The 18,464-nt window shown below is 40.6% G+C and overlaps 1 long non-coding RNA gene across 1 annotated transcript in view; it reads left to right on the top strand.

Annotated features, from left to right (window-relative positions):
- Nucleotides 1-17,709, top strand: part of LOC120531738 — a 70,451-nt gene extending 52,742 nt beyond the window's left edge. The window contains exon 3 of the long non-coding RNA XR_005634151.1: nucleotides 17,589-17,709. This is a non-coding gene — a long non-coding RNA (uncharacterized LOC120531738). The remainder of the gene's footprint in view (nucleotides 1-17,588) is intronic.
- The last annotated feature ends 755 nt before the right edge of the window (nucleotides 17,710-18,464 follow it).

Raw genomic sequence — 18,464 nt, 5'->3', positions numbered from 1 at the left:
TGACTGTTCAGAATAACTCCTGTCCTTGCCTTGTGTTGCTCAATCTTATCCTTAATAATTCCTTCCATTAATTTTCCTGTGATGCATGTTAAGCTTACTGGCCTATAGTTGCTTGGATCTGCCCTGTCACCCTTTTTATATAATGGGATGATATTTGCCATTTTCCATTCCTTCGGAATCTCTCCAGTGCGCAGTGACTTCCTAAAAATATGTGTCAAGAATTTATATACGTACTTACTAGCCTCCTTAAGAACACGAGGATTATGTCACGCTTTAAATCAGGCTTATTTTAAAACTACATGTATATGTTTTTTATCATTCTTTTGAGAATTTATCAGACTTTAATATGATGTTGTTAGATTTTCAGATTCTTATTCAGTTTTTAAATTATAAACTAAAAAATATCAAGAACCCACATCCCGTGAGATGAGACTTTGTGCCAAGAGATTTAACCATTACCGGGGCTGGAAATAAAAGACAAAGAGTAGGACAGCTGCTGTACAGACTTTTGAATGTTTGAAGCACCAATCACAGAGCATGGCAGCAGCAGCAGCAATCGAGTAGCTGATCGATCAAAGAGGAGGTAAAAAAAATGGTATTTATTTCCCATTGTATCACCGTTTAAGAGGGGGGTTTCAGAGGAACAACAGCATCTCCTTGGGATGCATTCAGCCCCCCTCTTCACAACATGAGCAGCAGAGATGCAAAGTGGCTGGCACATAGCGCAGGCCAGCAGGGTTGGTGAGCGAAGCGAGCAGGAGGTAAGCCCCCTAGTTACAAATATAAAACAAAAAAAGTATTGATCATATAAGTACTCACCCTCTTTACACATGTAAAACATTACTGGTGTAGCCATTTGGTTTTAGAAGTTACATAATTAGTTCAATGAAAATCACTTGTCCAGGGTTTCAGTTGACTATAGTGTAAATGCACCTTATCTGGGAGGTCCAACTTGTGGTGAGTCAGTATCATGGCCTAACCTACACAATGAACATAAAAGAACACTCCATGGAATTCCATAAAAGGGTAATTGAAAGAGACCGATCAGAGGATGGAGACAAGAAAATATCCAAGTCAGTGAATATCCCACAGATTCCAGTTAAATCAGCCATTAAGAAACACAGCTATAAATCTGAGGGCGTCCACAAAAACTGAATGATTGTGCAAGACGATAACTAGTGAAGGTCACCAAGAGTCCTTTGAGAGCTCAAAAGTTGCGGACTACAATGGCTGAGATTGGAGACACTAGCAAATAACAACTGTTCTTCACCACTCACAGCTTTACGGGAGGATGGCAAAGAGAAAAAACACATATAACATCTTGGCCAGAAGACGCAACACACAGGAGACTCTGAAGTCAGCTTGATATACCTGTAGGTTCTACTGTCTGATGAGACTAAATTTGAGCTTTTTGGCAATCAGACTAATGTCATGTTTGAACATTGCACATTGTCAAAAACACAGCATCCCCACCATGAACAATGGCGGTGGCAAATTCAAGGTATTGGCATGCTTCTTTGCAGCAGGCCTGGAAGGCTTGTGAGGATGAAATGAATGCAGCAAAATATGGTAAAATCCTGGAGGAAATCCTGATGCAGTTTGCCAGGTCCAGCAAAACAAGAACCTCAAGAATAAAGACAAAGAAAGAAAGAACTGGCTTTAAACCTCAAAGTTAATGTCCTGGAGTGGCCGAGTCAGAGTCCAGATCTCAATACAACTGAGAATTTATGGCTGGACTTGAAAAAGGCTGTTGACTCACAATCTCCTAACAGCCTAGCAGAGATTGAGCAGTTTTGCAAAGGAGAAGGAGAAAAAATGGTAGTTCCCTGACAAGAGATAGAGATAGAGAAGCCTGTGTACACAGACTCAGCTGTCATGGTTGCCAAAGATTCATCTACTAAATACTGACTTGAAGGGAGTGAATATTTATGAGATCAATGATTTTGTGTTGTATAATTTTAATTCATGTAGGCCACTTTGCAGAGATCTGTTTTCACTTAACCATTACAGAGTCATTTTCTCTTCATCGATGTCAAAAAAGCTAAATTTAACCTGTTGTGATTCAATGTGTATAATACTAAAATGCTGCAGTGGGCTGGCGCCCTGCCCAGGGTTTGTTTCCTGCCTTGCGCCATGCGTTGGCTGGGATTGGCTCCAGCAGACCCCCGTGACCCTGTAGTTAGAATATAGCGGGTTGGATAATGGATGGATGGATGGATAATACTAAAATGTGAAAATTTCCAAGGGGGTGAATCCTTTCTATAGACACTGAATGTTTTACCTACAACAGTAAAAGGAATACAATTAAATAAAAGTAGACAATTTGAGTGCACATGCAAATGCCACATTATATACTGAGAATGTAGAAAGGTAGACAGTCCATCCATTCATTTTCTTAAACTGCTAAACATTTGTCCAGCACAGAATGACACCGATCATGGGGGATTAGCATCCTGCAGTGTCCTCCTCAGACTGAACTCTAGCTGCACACACATACACACCCTGGCCATTTTATTAGGTACATCTGTTCAACTGCTTGTTAACACAAATATCTAATCAGCCAATCAATGTATTCGGTCATGTAGACATTGCTCAAGACAACATGCTGAAGATCAAACTGAGCATTGGAATGGGGAAGAAAGGTGAGTTAAAAGACTTTGAACATGGCATAGTTACTGGTGCCAGACAGTCACAGGTGGACTCCAGTCAAGCTCTAGATTCATCTCAAGGAGAAATAAAGCAAACAGGATTCACCTGAGCACAATTTGGAGTGTCACAACAAACGGTCTGAATACTTATATGAATGAGAGATTTCGGTTAATAAATTTGTAAGCCCTTCTGAATACAAGTTTACACTTTGTCATTATGGGTTATTGAGTGTAGATTGGTGGTCAAAATGTCAATACAACCCAATAAAGTGTGCAGTAAATGAAGAGGTCTGAATACTTTCTGAATCCACTGTAAGTTGAGATGTCTCTTTATTTTATATTTTTATAAAACAGCCTGAAAGAAAAAAAAAGATTTCAGGTGCTTTGTCTTCTTCTTTTAAAGCTTTTCCCACTTTCATGTGGGGTCACTATATAGACCGGCCTCCTCTCTTCTTGTCTGTTATCCACTGCCTTGTCTGACACTCCTTTCTCCCTCAGATCCTCTTTCACACAATCCATCCACTTTCTCTTTGTGTCCTCTTTTCCTCCATCCCAACATCTCCATATCCACGATTCTTCCCCCAACATTGTTTACCTATCTTCTCATAACAGGCCCAGATCACTTTAATCTTTTTTCCCATATTTTCTGAGACTTTCCCAACTTTAACTATATCTCTGGTTCTCTCATTCCTGATCTTACCAAGTTTTGTTACTCCTGATTTCCATCTCAACATTCTCATTTCTGTAGCATCCCATTTCCATTCATGATCCTTTTTAACTGCCCAGGTTTCTGATCCGTACAGTAATACCGGTCTGACTGCTGTGTTATACACTTCACTCTTCACTCTTGCACTGTAGTGCATGTGTTAATAAGGGTAAGCATTCATTTTCATATAATCATAGTAACAGTAATGCTGTAGAATATTATAAAAACCTTGTGTTCTCTAAACACACATGTCATGTGTTATTTGCAAAAGAATTTGAATAAGGGAAGAATGGTGACACAGCAGTTAGCACTGCTGCCTCAAAACTTCTGGGTTATATTCTCTCCCTGTGTGGGCTTTGTATGCTCTCCCTGTGTCAACATGCATTTTCTATGGGTTCTCCCGCTTCATCCCACATCCTTAAGAGTTGCCCTCCACACGTTAGAAATTTTAATCCTGCAACAAAACAGGAAATCTTAACTTTATTTCTAAAATGAAACCTACTACTTGTTCCCTAGATCCAGTGCCAACAAAATGAGTAAAAAGCACAACAGATATTCTTACAGCACCTATTCTTAGCATTAGCAATAGCTCATTATTGCTTGGCACAATACCTGATGCACTAAAAGTGTCTGTCATCAAATAAATAGTCAGACCAAGACTCACATATACTTAATAATTATAGATTAATATCAAGTCTATTCTTTCTTTATTGACCTCACTTTTTGACACCCATTACACGCCCATCCTCCCTGGAAAGGGGTCTCTCTCTGAATTGCCTTTCTGAAGATTTCTTCCATTTTTTTCCTTACAAGGGCTTCTTTTGGGAGTTTTTTTCTTGTCTTCTTAGGGATCTGTCAAAAAACAAGGCCCATTGTGGCACTCCTTGTGTGATTTTGGGCTATACAAAAAAATAAATTTCTGTTGTTGTTAAAGTAAAGATTCAGTATATTTCAAGTTAAAGTTATTTCTTCATAAACTTTGTATATGTGTATTTGAAATTGACAATTATGTTCTAGACCTAAGCATTTTTCATACATTAAAAAAAATAGCCTGTCCTGGCATTTTATAATGGAAGCCATGAGGCACGAGACACCACCAAAAAATAAAAGCCTAGAAACCAAATATGTCCACTTTGAAGTGACAAAAATGTCAGTGTAAGAAAACATGCCTTCCATGTTTCTGAGGGATGTTTGTAACAACAAAAGGGATCGGGAAATAATCATTTTATTACATATTCTTGGTGCTATTTTTTTGAGGTAAGGATGCATTTTCTGTTCGCTTGTGTGACAGCAGTAAATGAACACGTGGCAGGAACAAGTCAGTGTGATTGTGTCTTTCGAGAGGAAACCACACCCCCAGGGGTGAAAGGTGACACAAAAGACTCCAGACAATCACAAAGGTTTGGGGCAGCCACCCGTATAATATGATCCTGGCTGCAAAAGGTTTGTAAAGAGTGAGTTGTTTACAATACTGAGTCTCCAAAACAGAACTGAACCTGTGGAGGTAAGATGGTGGTTTTAAGGGCTAGCAGAGGAAATGATGTCATCTTTGCTGGAACTGGAAGTGACGTCTTTGGGACTGGAAGTGACGTCTTCAGATGCGCCAGTACTTGAAGTGACATCATCAAAGGCACTGGAACCTGGCAGGAGAGACAGTCACCACAGTCTGCCACCCCCTGGTCTGATGTAGCATTACCGTTACTTAAGCTCTTTAGCTGCCTCCTAATCGGACGTGCGTCACACAGGCTATTGCAGAAGAACCCAAGACTGAGGTAGCGCTCACAGCTGGTCTTCTTTTAAAATGGCTGAATCTCATAATATTTTTTTATTTGAAAATGACATTTATAAATTATTTTGCAATGTGCGCATGATCTTAAAACGCAGGCGGCTCAATGCTTGATAACATTCTGGAGTTGAAAAATTGAGGTATTCAGTAATCTTTTAAGCTTTTTTCTCCATTGGCACCCTGTGCCTCATGACTTCCATTATAAAATAACAACACTGGCTTTTTTTTTTTTAATGTTTTAGAAAACGCTTAACTTTAGAGCACAATTCTTCATGCCTGATGCGTATATACAATGTTTGTGAAGAACTAACTTTAACTTGAAAAATACAGAACTTACCCTTTAATGTTCCTCAATTAGTCTTCCGAGTGAATGTCAGAGTAAAATGGGCAGACGTCCCGTCCATAGTCGGTTTCTCTCCTGTCCCCAAGGTGTTTGGATAGGTTTTTTTTCCATTCCTCTACTATGAAATAAAAACATTGAGATGGATGGATAATTTAAGTTAACAAATCAGTTATTTCAGTGTGAACAGAAGGCTTATTGTGAAGTCATTTAAACAATGTGATTTAGTGTTGAAGGCGCTGAACTGGAAACCACAAACCTACAGACTGAAATCTCCAAGTGTGCCGTTCCTTGAAAGTGCAAGGCAGTCTCTTAACCTGCCAAGAGCCCCAGTGTATAAACATGAAGGCCTGGCAAACCTTTTGGGATGTGGCTCTTATTGAAAGGCACTAAATAAAATAGTGACTGAATGAGGCAATGCGGTGTAGGGGCTAAGGGGCTGGAGTCAAACCTGCTGATTGTGAATTATCGCATCTAACTAGTGTGACCCTGAGCAAATTACTTTACTTGCCTGTGCTGCAGCTGTCCAGAAACATACAAGTAAAAAGGTACAACAACAGCAACAACAGTTTATTTCTTGTATAGACTTAAACCACACAAGGGATGTCTCAATGAGCTTTAACAGGCCCTGCTTTTAGATAGCCTCTCAGCCTTGAATCCCAAAAAAAAAAATCTTGTAGAAAAAAAAAAAAAAATGGAAGAAATCTAAATCTTGGGCAGGGCAATTCAGAGAGAGACCCCTTTCCAGGTAGGAATGGCATGCAATGGGTGTCAAAAAATGAGATAACTACAACGCACAAAACGGAGTACAAGTTATCCTCTTCCTGGAGCTAGATGGCCAATCTATCTCTGTCACCTTACAAATGCAATCTAACAGTACAAATCACTTTGTTCTTGTACAGTGCGCCTCTCCAAGTGTAGGCAAAGAACATTTTAACAGAACTCAAGACAAAATGCAAGAATAGTAACTGTAATGCAGTTCACTGTAGAAAGGTGCTATATAAAATAAAAGACTTTGGATTGTTGATTCATACTTAAAAGTTTGGATAAAAACACTTTGGCTGCCATTCCACATAAGTAAATTAGTGTCACTGACAATATTCCCATTAATTTCACCATAACTTTCTGCCGCCACAATGAATAGTTTCGTTCTAATAAGAGGTAAGATGAACTAAGTTTCAAACAGTTGCAAGCCAAGCAAAGGCATTAAAATAATAATAATAAGTAATAATAACCGTGCCAACAGCAAACACTTTACTTAAACCTGGACAAACAATTCCAATAAACACTTCATATGTCCCTTGATAGTGCCAGTAGTCAGTCGTCCCAGGTTACTCTGGCCTGGCCAAGATATACAGAGTGCCGCTCACTGCAGAGAGGGCAGGCTCAAACAAGTCCGCCTGGCTGGGACGGTTGCTCTCTTTTTGTTTTGCAGGACTGCATTCCTTTTGACGTGTTCCTTATTTAAATATTTAGATGCATGCTGCCAGAATCAGATCCAGACATCCCATTTTGAAATCTTCCTTTATTTTTCTCATGTAAAGGTGAGCCTTTCGAAATCGCTGCTGAATCTTAAGTCTGAGAATTTTTGTCAGGTCAAGGGGTTGGTGTAATGTGTGGAATGTACTGAGAGAAAGTGTTGGGTTAAAAGGAAGTATGTTATTTTAGTGGTTTGTATGGAGAACAATGGAAAGGGAACATAAATGAACATTATTTTATACAACACCTTTCAACAGTCAAGATCATCTTATGACCATTATGCGATGATCAGGCAGCCAGAACACAAAAGCATGCAATAGCTGATTCATACTAAAAATAATACATTTACTTAAAATAACAGCAGTTCAATAAGCAGAGTCACCAAAACCAGATCATCTGAGGCTAACCCAAATCCTAAGCTCTTATTTTAGTATAGCAAGTTGAGTCATGATAGCCACTTCTGTTTTTTTCATTAAATAATCTCCAAAACATTGTTCAGACAAGTCCATGTATTTACTTGGTTAGAGTCCCTTTGTAAAGCACTTTCATATTTTGTGTGTCCACGTAGCCGCAAGCGTCTGTTTAATCTTGTGCGACCAGATGTGATTATCAAATGAGAATACATGTCTGAAAATACCTGTTAACTGAGGATACCAGTTAAAAAACAGAATCTGCTGCTGTAAAAGCTATGCCCAGGGGGCTTGTTTCTAAAATCCAACCCCAAATTCCTCCTGTCCGTGTATTTTAAACAGCCACCGGGGTTTCAGGGAGACAACAAAATAAACTGAACAAAAGAGCTGATGCTGAGAGAAAATAAAAAGCTAAAATTGCTGCTATCCATTCAGGAGCTTAGTAGCATAAAATAACTGAAGCTTAATAATTAAATTGTTTATTGTAATGAGCGTGTAATGTGGAGACAGACAGAAACACACAAAGGAGCAAACACACACAGATCATTGCAGCTACTTGGCTCCATTTGTTTGAGAAGTCCTTCTGTCAAGACGGAGTATAGATAAACACTGTGGTCTATGGATATTGTAAGAAGTGACCGGGCAGGTAAACGACTTTGAGAAGCCAAAAAAGGTTGGGGTGCCACCATAGTCCCATTCAATAATAACTCCAAATACAACTGCAAAACAGCGCCAAAAAAACATTTTGTACTCTGGGGCAGTCAGTTTTACATCTGATGACCCTTCCAGGAGCAGGCCAGCTTTGCACTCTTGAGACCAGAAGGGGCGGTGTCTCTTGGGGGTGGGCAGTGACTCTTGGGTGGTGGGCGGTGTGTCTCTTGGGGGTGGGCGGTGACTCTTGGGTGGTGGGCGGTGTCAATCATCCCTCTTGGGCACTTTTTCTTGGCTGCCGAGGAGAAAGGAGAAGATAAGGGTAGTGTAATTGCCCCATCTCATTCCAGGGTAGTATTGCTTACTTCATCAGAGCCAAGAAGTTGATTCCCAGACACATAAATGTAACACTACACTACATGTTAAAGCACTGCCACCATATTCTGGCATGGTATGCTTGCATTTCCAATTAGACAGTATTTGTAGCTTTCTTTAGTATCATGTTTAGTCGTGCAGTCAGAAAGGAGATGCTATGCAGCCTCTTTTACTGGTGTCATTATGCAGATTTTATGTGGGTGTTTTGAGTGCTGAAATCTCTTGATGCTCTTCATTATCAGCTCTGTTAATGGCAGTCCATTTACATGAAGTTGTATATTTTGCAGTTCATATTTTCATGAGTATAGCTGCCAGTTCTTTCCGGCTTACATTGACTCCTACACTAATCGTTGTAACACAATACAGAGTGCACACAGCACCTGTGACAACATATCGTTCACGTTTGCCATTTGCCCATTGATGCCTGTCAAATGGCAATGTATAATCTGATGCTACAGAAAGATTATTCCCTTGTAACAGATTATGTTTATTTTTAAAATGTGCAATCTGCTCTCTGCACATGCAACACCCATTTATATGTCTAATAGGGTTTTTTTGGAGGCTTTTTGACTGAAGACAGTTCATTATAAACAGAAGCTTGCTGTCTGTTGGATCAGATTAACAGAAGCTTCACTGTGTTTTTCAATTCAAGTCACTTTGAGTGTCACCTCCATGAGCTATTGGATTGGTTTAGAAATGTCACACTCAGTGAACTGTCTAGTTGTTCCCATCCACTTTTAAGCAAAACTCACTCATGATTGCCTCCAGACATATATATTACACATGAGGTGAGTTGTGAACATTCCATCTGGCTTCTTCTTTTCTCTTTCTCCCCGGTGTCATATGACTGGAAGAGGCCAGTTTTCTGTGATTGTTTCATAACCTCACTGGGCTCTCTCTGGCCCCAAGACATCTGCGATTCCCTTACTTACTCTTCTTATGCCTTTCCTGAGAAAAGTGAAGATGGTTCCTGCAGCGTGTCATATTTCTTCCTGGCTTTTCCCTGTCCTTCTTGTCTGGAGCCCATTGGGGTTAAATTTATAAATTTATAATGAAAAAAAGAAAAATTGAGGCAAAAAGGTCTGACTAAAAAGACAACCTAAGGTTAACAAATCTAAATCATAATTCAGAAAACATTAATCACAACAAAGCAAGAATCCAAAAAACTTGAAAAATCCAGCAACATTCCTGACAGCTGAAATGCACTCAACAATGATCAAAAATAAACCTCTTGGAGACCATCTCACCGGTCTGAAATATAAAGTTTGTGATGTGTAAGGTGTAATGGTGGTTCAGCCCACACAAAATATGGAACATAACAAACATAAATACATAAATGTAAAAAAAATAAACATATCAATATTAACAAGTCCAGCCAAGTACGTTGCAGTACAGTCATGAGTTATCAAGGTGAACAGAAGTGGGTTAAGCACACATCCCAGTGGGCATCCAGTGCTGAGATTATGGGGCTGGAGACGTTAAAGCTGACATGCACTGTCTGTGGTCTTTCAACCAGGAAGTCCAAAAACCAGCTACGAAGGAAAAAACTGAAGTCCAGCTGTCTTAACTTTCCTATCAGGCTTCTTAGGGATGACGCTATTGACTGCTGAACTAAAGTCAATAAACAGCATTCTGACATAAAAGTACACGATAATAAAAAAATTGTTAAAAATAATAGTTCAAAAACAACAGTAAAACAAAGCATAAGCCAGAGGACCAACCCTGGCTGAAATGTAATAGAATTCACTTAGCCTTATTTCTGGGGCATAGACAGTGTCAGATTTTGTTAGCTTTATGTGCAATGGGGGGAACCAGCCCTGGAAAGGATGACAGCGCAAGACGGGGCCCACCACAGACATGCTTACACACAGAGCCAGTCTGGAACTGGCAATTAGCCTAACCTGCACATGTATAGTGATGTGGGAGGAAAACTCATAGAGACATGGGAGCAATGTGCAAACTCCACACAAACAACAACTAGTCATGTTATCTGAATCCAGGATATGAAGCACCGCTGCGCCACCGTAATGACTTACTTATCTTTTACTTAGAACTGACTAGTTCTTTACCTTTGATTAGAATTTATATGGTCATCTGACTCCAGGCACCTTCTTTATTTTCTCTAAAACATGTCATTAAGCACATCTTCTCATTATAGAGTCAGGAGATGCCCTGCACAATCCTTGGACTATGTCTACAGAGTACCCTTTGGCAGCCCCAATCTCCACTACACTTCTAAATCACTAAATCATAGTATGTACTTAAAGGACCGGACATCTCGAGCATATACACTTGGGTATCTGCATCTCCTTCCCAGGAATCATTTCTGCCATCAAGCAGCTAGTGTCCTACTAGTCTCTTGCGGCTCCTGTCCTAATATTCTACCTTAATTTCGTGAGGCACCTATGTAGAAGTCCCTACCCTGTTCCAGGACCTTAATCAGGAACACACTAGTTTCAGAGAAGCTCTCGTTTTACCAGAGAAAGTTCCATTTTTCTTATGTAGCTTCCTTCTTGTGCCATTCTCTTGCTCTTTCTGACCCTAGCAACATGTTCAAGTAGATATACACGAGTAAGCAGAGGCATTGACATGAAATGTCAACATCATAAAAGGCATGGAAAAGCACACCTGCCTAGCTACAATTATTTACTCATTAGAAATGTGAACCTGGCACATGCATGCTAGTTGTATTTACTGTAAATGGTAAACATTCTTCCAGCACGCATTTCTGAGTCATATAAACACTTCAAGCTGAAGAACATTCAAGTATGACAAATCTGAGTTCACCTTTGGACCTTAGGATCTGAGCTCACATCACTTCTCTGCCAACTTTAAAACTTTATTAAGAAAAATGTGTTGGAGTTGAATCCAAGTCTGTGAAGTCAATTAGCTTGTATAAGAGATGTGCACAATTATATTTCAAATCTGTGCATAAAATCATCACTAATACACTGTACAAAAAGGAAGTAAACTGTTATTTGACTGGTGTATTCATTCAGACGACACTTTAAGAAAACCAAACAGGCACAGTATAGATGCATCAGTAGTTCTATAAGCTGATTTGGGGTCACACTTTGAGTCATTGGTGGGGACAGATTAGTGGAGGTTACAGTCTGACTCCAAATCCACTAGGCCACACACAGTGCCTTTACTTAAAACTTTAATGTCAAAAAAGACTTGCTTTGCCTTTTAGATAGATAGATAGATATGAAAGGCACTATATCATAGATAGATAGATAGATAGATAGATAGATAGATAGATAGATAGATAGATAGGTATGAAAGGCACTATATAATAGATACATAGATAGATAGATAGATAGATAGATAGATAGATAGATAGATAGATAGATAGATAGATAGATAGATAGATAGATAGATAGATAGATAGATAGATAGAGTTTGCTAAAGTCACAAGACCTCCTATAGGAATGAAGAATCAAAAAAAGAGCTCTCCGATTATATGTTTTTTGGTTTTTGGAAAATGTTTCTTTTGTCTCATGCTTCTCAAGATTTTCTCCTGAGAAGAAACAGCCCAAGCACCCTCACAAGTTTCAGCATATATCTCAGCAATGCCATTCAATGGATTTTCCAAGTACAGTAGTCTCTTGACATTTTTTTTCAGTTTGAAAGTAACTGCATTGTGTGCCCTGTAATATATGGTGAAATGTGTGGACGGTTGTTTGTGGTAATAAAACACTTTACTATGATCACAAAGCTGTAGTCATTGCTTCTGAATAATTCTATTAGCTGCTCTAACTTATATTGCTGTGCTCCAATTAGATCATAGTCATTCTAACAGAAAAGACAGAAAGTGGTTAAGACTTTGGACCTTAAACCCTGAGGTTATGGGTTCAAATCCCACTGCTGATACCACTGTGCGACCACAAGCAAGCCACTTCAGCTGCCTGTGCTCCAACTGGAAAAACAAAAGAAATGAAACTGATCATATCTTAAATGTCGTAATTCACTTTGGATAAAGGCATCCATCCAATAATAAAAATATAAAGTCTTGAAAGAGATGAAAACAAGACTATAAGGAAACAACTCCCACAATCTAACAACAAACTAAATTCTCAATTTTGACTCCTTTCACTTTAGATGTATCTCATGTCTCCATTTTGTCTGAAGAGAACCATCTGTGACGACATTGATTCTTATCCATCCATCCATCTTCTTGCGCTTATCCGAGATCGGGGGGCAAGAGCTTGAGCAGAGATGCCCAGACTTTCCTCTACCTGGCCACTTCTACTAGCTCTTCCGGGGGAATCCTGAGGTGTTCCCAGGCCCGCCATAATCATAGAGACATAGTCCCTCCAGCGTGTCCTGGGTCTTCCCCGGGGCCTCCTTCCAGTTGGATGTGCCTGGAACACCTCACCAGTGATGTGTCCAGGAGGCATCCTGATCAGATGCCCGAGCCACCTCATCTGACTCCTCTCGATGCGGAGGAGCAGCGGCTCAACTCTGAGCCCCTCCCGGATGACTGATCTTCTCACCCTATCTTTAAGACACCCTGCGGAGGAAACTCATTTCAGCTGCTTGTATTCGTGATCTCGTTCTTTCGGTCACTACCCACAGCTCATGACCATAGGTGAGGGTAGGAATGTAGATCGACTGGTAAACTAGGAGCTTTGCCTTATGGCTCAGCTCTTTTCTCACCACGACAGACTGATGCGAACTGATTTAGTGAGAGCTGAATATCACGGCCTGATGAAGTAAACAGGACAACATCATCTGCAAAAAGCAGTGACCCAATCCTGAGCCCACCAAACCGGACCTCCTCAACACCCTGGCTGCGCCTAGAAATTCTGTCCATAAAAGTTATGAACAGAATCGGAGACAAAGGGCAGCCCTGGTGGAGTGCAACTATTACTGGAAACGAGTTCGACTTACTGCCGACAATGCAGACCAAGCTCTGACACTGGTTGTACTGGGACCGAACAGCTCTTATCAAGGGGTCTGGTACCCTATACTCCCTGAGCACCCCCCCACAGGATGCCCCGAGGGACATGGTCAAACACCTTTTCCAAGTCCACAAAACACATGTAGACTGGTTGGGCAAACTCCTGTGTACCCTCCAGGACCCTGCCAAGTGTGTAGAGCTGGTCCACTGTTCCACGACCAGGACGAAAACCACACTGTTCCTCCTGAATCCGAGGTTCAACTATCTGACAGACCCTCCTCTCCAGGACCCCCGAATAGATTTTTCCAGGGAGGCTGAGGAGTGTGATCCCTCTATAGTTGGAACACACCCTCCGGTCTCCCTTTTTAAAGAGGGGGACCACCACCCCGGTCTGCCAATCCAGAGGCACTGTCCCCGAAGTCCATGCGATGTTGCAGAGACGTGTCAACCAAGACAGTCCTACAACATCCAGAGCCTTGAGGAATTCTTAAATGAAGTGTAAATGAGAATCTCAATGAGGTCTCATGAGCATTTAAAGATCAACCTTTGAGCAGTAAAGTTTTCTTACGAGCAGTCCCAGTGAGGCATTATGCAGGAGTCTTTTTATAGGTACTGTCAGAGAAAAACAACACGTTCAATAATTTATCCCACTGAAACAAGAATGTATTTATAATTCTACAAGTAGAACTGAGACAACTGGACAAAAAGCCTAATGTAATGCCAAGATGTCTGAATTTTAACCCAGGCCACGAGACTTTTTATAGATTTCTATAATCAATGCATATCATTGATAATGTGTTCCTGTGAAACACCAGTTACACTCAGCCATTTTCAAGAAAAAGCAAGCACATTTAATTCTATCTTTGCTAATTCATCCTTCCTGGCATTATTAAGTGTTAAGCATTATTAAGCATTACTCTTTACGAGTGTTCTGCAGTCCCTTATTTGCCACCTCAAAAGCCAATGCTTTCTGTCTACTTAGTCTAACAAGTAATCATTTTATACAGAAATACAGAAATCTTTAACAATATTTAACAATTTTAACATTATACTTTTTAATACTTCCACAATATAAAGCATTTCATTACACATTTTTGTTGGCTGAAAGGCCACAGTGTTAGTGTGTCAGGGAGAGGGTGTGCAGCATTGTTCATAATGGCACTCGGTTTTGTTTTCATTCTCTCCTTATCCACAACATCCAAGGGGTCAACAGTGCATCCCACAACTCATCCTGTCTTCTTAACCAGCTTTTTGATTCGGTGGGTGTCTCTTGAGAGGTGATGTTACAAGCCTAGCACACCAGTGTAGAAAATCGCAACGGCCAAAACAGTGTTATAGAAGATGTGAAGGATGTCACAACCAACATTAAAGGTACGTAGTCTGCTCTGCACTTTCATATACAGTTCCTCTGTGTTACAACACCAGCTTGTCATTGATGTGGACTCCCAAGTTCTTATAGCAGAGCACTACTTCCACATCCACTACCTCAACAGTGACCGGGTCTAGAGGCCCTTTGGTGCAATGAAAGTCAAAGACCAGTTCCTTGCTTTTGCTGACATTACACTGCAGACAGTTCTTGTGAAGGACACCGTCCAGGAACCTTACCCAGCTGGTACACCCACAACCTGGAAGGACAGGGGCAGACAGCTTGCAGAGGACTTTGTCTCCTCAAGGGGCTACGGCATTGCCATGGATTCCCACAGGGCATTTTGGGAATTGGAGTTTGTGAACTCAGTGCTGAAGGGACTAGTGAGCACTACTTGTTTGGGATCCAACATCACCTGGGTGTGCTTCCAAGCTATAGCTTTGGAACACCAGAAGTACTTCCAGGCATTAAATAAAAAGAGCTGCTTGCCTCAACTCTAGGAGCCAGAGCCAGAAGGAGGAGGATGAAGCTTACTGGGAAGAGTGGACAAGGCTAAGAGAGAGAAGACAACAGAAAGCTATTGAGTGTTACTGTGCTTAGGAACTGTAACTGTGCTTGGTGCCGTGGGAAACGCTTACTAGGAAGCATTTCACACCAAATAAAAATCTCTTGTTTATTGACATACTTGTGTCCAAGCCATTGTGCCAGGTGTTTGAGGAGCTGAAAACACCAAGAAACAAAGTTTTGCACCTGACTCAAATACTAGTCTCCAAAGAAAAACCCTTTCTTATATACAGTAATTCCTCTGTGTTATGAGGGCAGTTGAGTCTGTCATTGACATACTTGTAGGAGGGCACCACCTCTACAGTACATGCCCTCCTTGAATACACACTGGACATAGAGGCTCTTTGGTGCGGTGAAAGTCAATAACCATTTCCTTGGTTTTGCTGATGTTAATTTACAGACAATTCATTCTACTCCAAAAAACAAAGTTCTCCACCTGATTCCCTATACTCCGTCTTACCAATACACCCCTTAAGTGCAGAATTATCAGTACATTTCTATAAGTGGCAGGGCCTGTGGCACATGATGTCATAGAACAGCGGTTAATGCTGCTGCTGCTTGATATTTCCACAGATAGGAGTGCAGTTCTCCTTCATATCCTGAGCGACATGTTCATGTACTGCAGGCATTCATTAGGTACTTCAGTTCCCTCCCTCATCTTAAAGATTATATTAGATCATGGTGTGTCCGTTATGAAGATGTGTGCCCTTCATTCTGTCTAGTATTTGATCCTGCCTTACACCCTGTTCAAAGAAAAAAAAGAGTTTAGGAAATGAATGAACAGACTTTGCCTTTTACAGAAAATGTTTTAGCAAAATTACAGAAATGAAATTCATGCTTGCTGAGGCGTTCACTTGTCCTACCATCCTGGTTAGAACCTACATAATCCAGTTCATGATTATGGCAGCCAGGTTCTGTCAAAGCAGCATTGAATACAACCTTGAATGAGACGCTGTCCACTTGTAGGTCACAATAAAAACACACACATACAGACACACTCATACAGGGCCAATTTAGGGATGTGGGAAAAAGAGGAGCACCACAGAGAACATCCTACACCCACACATCATCTGCATTAACAAGTCTCTCTCTATATGCAGTATATAAGTGAAGTTGTGAGAATTTTTGTTTCTATTGTGCTTTTCCTCCTTCCTCTTAATAGGCCTCTGACCATAAAACATTTTTAACAGAACATTTTCATACAAGAGTGTAGCTCAAATAGCACAAAAAATTACAGTAGAAAAGTAGAAAAACAAATATAATTTAGAAATGGGAGAATCTATAACAGACAAGAATATAATTACAACATAATAAAATTAGAAGTCACTGCTCTGAATTAACATAAACATGACATTCTCAAGTCAGGTCCATGAAGACCAACTATCTATTGTGTGTGGGTGTGTGTGTGTGTTGTGTCCACTCCCTCAATTGGTCAATTTGGCTTTGTTCTGATTGCTCAGTTTCGATGTGGTTGGTCCAGGGATGGATTCCAAGTCCAAGGACCCCTGCAACTGACAAGACATCAGGGCCCCCTTACTCCAAATTCTGCCTATAGCCTAACCAACCTTCCAACCCGTCATATGAAAGCAAACTGGATTAGGTGGGTCTAACGCTACGTTCACACTACTATGTTTTCATTTAGAAACACATACACTATTGTCATTTTCTCATTTTGCACACATTACCCCAGCATTTCTAACTGCTGAAAACAGAGACTTGTGAAAATGCTCTCTGGAGCCACGTACTTCTGAAAATGCCGGCTTGGTGTTGCACTGTGGATGGGTGAAAAATAGACATTTGAAAAGGCTGACTCTAAACACGCTCTGATTTGCTTATGCTTTTTGTGTAGCCCTTTCCTGACTTTCTCATTACAATGTCTCATTACCTGACTGGTCACACTTCACAGAAGAAAATTATATTCCAACAACGCGGACACAGAGAAGTTGCTTTGCATGGGGCTTATTGTGTTGCTTACTCGTACGCATTTAAATTGGGTTTTGTACAAGTTTGAATGTGCAAAAGGCAAATCATTTACCATTTGTTACAGTTTTGTGTTAAATTATGTGGCCAGATAAATCCTTCAAGGATTTTTCCACCAATGCACACATGGTCAGTGTAAGCAAACATCTATGTCATATGCATTTTTCAATAGTTTAAGTGTGGACGGAGATACTTTTGTAAATGAAATCAAAGATCTAGTGTAGACTGAGATTTCTTCTGTTTAAAAACACCATTTTTAAATGACAATGTCAAGCATGTGCATCAGAAGGTCTCCTCGATCGAGGTACAGTATGTGATAACCCTCCAGGTAGAGAGGGGGGCGCTGTCGTTAACACGCTCTTCTCCTTCTCTCCCCGCAGCACTGAGAAAACTCCCAGTGAGGACACTTAGCCCCGCCCCTTCTGGTTTGTGCAATATAAGAAGCCCGGCTTCCTGGAAGGAGTGAACGGAGCTCCAGTGATTGGCCCTTATTTCCACGACAAATAGGTGAATATCTTTTTTTTGATTATCTACCTAAACAGGCTGCTTTATAAATGCCATGAGGCATATTTTTTGTTGGACTTCCTCTTATTAAATGGGACGACCCAGTTGGTGTCCCAACTATTTGTCCGCTCTGTGACCTGTCATTGCTACACCCGGCCACAATGTATTAATGTGGATGTAGCCTAAGAATGTTTTGTTGCGTCATCTCATGCAGACCGTTTCTAAAAAATCATGAAGCCTAGTTCAGCTATAAGCTTTGGTAGTTCTATACAGATTATGGGGAACCTCCATACATCCATCCATCCATTTTCCAACCCGCTGAATCCGAACACAGGGTCACGAGGGTCTGCTGGAGCCAATCCCAGCCAATACAGGGCACAAGGCAGGAACCAATCCCGGGCAGGGTGCCAACCCACCACAGTATGGGGAACCTCAGATCTTAAAATTAGTACTACCCTTTTGATTCTAAAATTAATAAGCAGGTTTAAAATGTTTCTATAATGTGTTCCAATATCTTTGTAAGGCATCAATCTATTATTTTACCTTATATGGAGAAAACTACTCAAAATGATTTCCTCCAGCAGTTCAGCAATGTGATAAAACTGCTGAAACCTTATTATTGCTGACCTGATTTGCTTTAACAGCCGTGTGAGGAGTTTAAGCTACTGGCTTGCTGATACTGTGGGTAAATTTGACATAAATTGTATCAATGAGCCACACTTGCAAACTTAAATCGTCTCAGTCTTGATGGA

Source organism: Polypterus senegalus, chromosome 6, assembly GCF_016835505.1.
Source record: "Polypterus senegalus isolate Bchr_013 chromosome 6, ASM1683550v1, whole genome shotgun sequence".
NCBI classification, from domain to species: domain Eukaryota; kingdom Metazoa; phylum Chordata; class Cladistia; order Polypteriformes; family Polypteridae; genus Polypterus; species Polypterus senegalus.
The sequence above is the reverse complement of the archived record's forward strand: the minus strand, read 5'-3'. Positions and strand labels throughout refer to the sequence as shown.